The sequence below is a fragment of the Camelus dromedarius genome, chromosome 17 (genome assembly GCF_036321535.1).
Source record: "Camelus dromedarius isolate mCamDro1 chromosome 17, mCamDro1.pat, whole genome shotgun sequence".
Lineage (NCBI taxonomy): Eukaryota > Metazoa > Chordata > Mammalia > Artiodactyla > Camelidae > Camelus > Camelus dromedarius.
Window position 1 is genome coordinate 12,311,875 of NC_087452.1, and position 1,540 is coordinate 12,313,414.

Here is a 1,540-nt window from a genome sequence, read left to right on the forward strand (position 1 = left end):
ACAACGAATGCATAAAGGAGATTGTGATCACTAGAGTAAGATTCTTATCTGGAACTGTGACACTGGATGGAGCAAATTTCAAACTTATTTAAGGAGAGTTCAGAAGTATGAGTCCAGTCTGTCACTTTCCTATCATAATTTCAAACTGAGATTAAGGATTCAATTTCCTTTGAAGTAAGAGAAGGCATCAAGTTTGGATCATGTTTTCAAGAAAGCAAAATCAGAAAAGGGAAGGAACATGGCATTACAGAACACACACCAAAAAATGGACAATATTGCTTTCTAACATCTAGAAAGTAATAAATATTATACTTATTTATTAATGAAGTACAGTTAATTTACAATATTATACTAGTTTCTGGTATATAACAGTGATTCAACATTTCTACAGATTATATTCTATTTAAAATTATTACACAATAATGGCTATATTTCCCTGTCCTGTACAATATATCCTTGTTGCTTATTTATTGTATACATAGTAGTTTGTGTCCCTTAATTCCATACACCTATCTCACCTCTCCTCCACTGCCTTCTCCCCACTGGTAACCACTAGTTTGCTCCCGATATCTGTGAGTCTGTTTCTGTTTTGTTATATACATTTATTTTGCTTTATTTTTTAAATCCCACATATAAGTGATAACAAAGAGTATTTGTCTTTCTCTATCTAACTTATTTCACTATACTCTCTAGGTCCATCTATGTTGCAAATGGGAGAACTTCATTCTTTTTTATGGCCGAGTAGTAGCCCACAGTATGTATATACCACATCTTCTTTATCCATTCATCTGTTGATGGACACTTAGGTTGCTTCTATATCTTGGCCATCATAAATAATGCTACTATGAATATTGAGGTTCATGTAGCTTTTCAAATTAGTGTTTTGTTTTCTTCACATATATATATAACAGTGGAATTTTTGGATAATATAGTAGTTCTATTTTAGTTTTTTGAGATCTCCATATTGTTTTCTGTAGTGGCTGCAACAATTTACAATCCCGCCAACAGTGTACGAGGGTTCCCTTTTCTCCACATCTTCTCCAGCACTTGTAATTTGTAGACTTTTTGATGACAGTCATTTTGGTAGGTGTAAGGTGGTATCTCATTGTCTTCTGATTTGCATTTCTCTGATTATTTGTGATGTTGAGCATTTTTTCATGTGCCCATTGGTCATCTGTATATCTTCTTTGGAAAAATGTCTATTCACATTTTCAGCCCATTTAAAAAAATATATGGAATGCTTCATAAATTTGCATGTCATCCTAGGGCGGGGGTCATGCTAATCTTCTCTGTATTTTTCCAAGTTTAGTTAGTATATGTGCTGCCAAAGCAAGCACTCTTCTGCTCATTTTTTAAGTCGGGTGTTTGTCTTTTTGATATTGAGTTGTACAAGCTGTTTACATTTTTTGGATTTTAAACTCTTATTGGTCATATCTTTTGCAAATATTTTCTCCCATTCAGCACGTTGTCTTTTTGTTTAAAATATTGTTTAAATGGATTAATATTATTTTTAAAAGCTATCATTTTATTACAGATATAT

General features: G+C 32.5%; 1 non-coding gene across 1 annotated transcript; it reads right to left on the bottom strand.

Annotated features, from left to right (window-relative positions):
- Positions 1-1,226: 1,226 nt before the first annotated feature.
- LOC116158393 (U6 spliceosomal RNA) lies at positions 1,227-1,337 on the bottom strand. Its single transcript, XR_004142698.1, has one exon. It is a non-coding gene; the product is annotated as a U6 spliceosomal RNA (small nuclear RNA).
- Between the last annotated feature and the right edge of the window lie 203 nt (positions 1,338-1,540).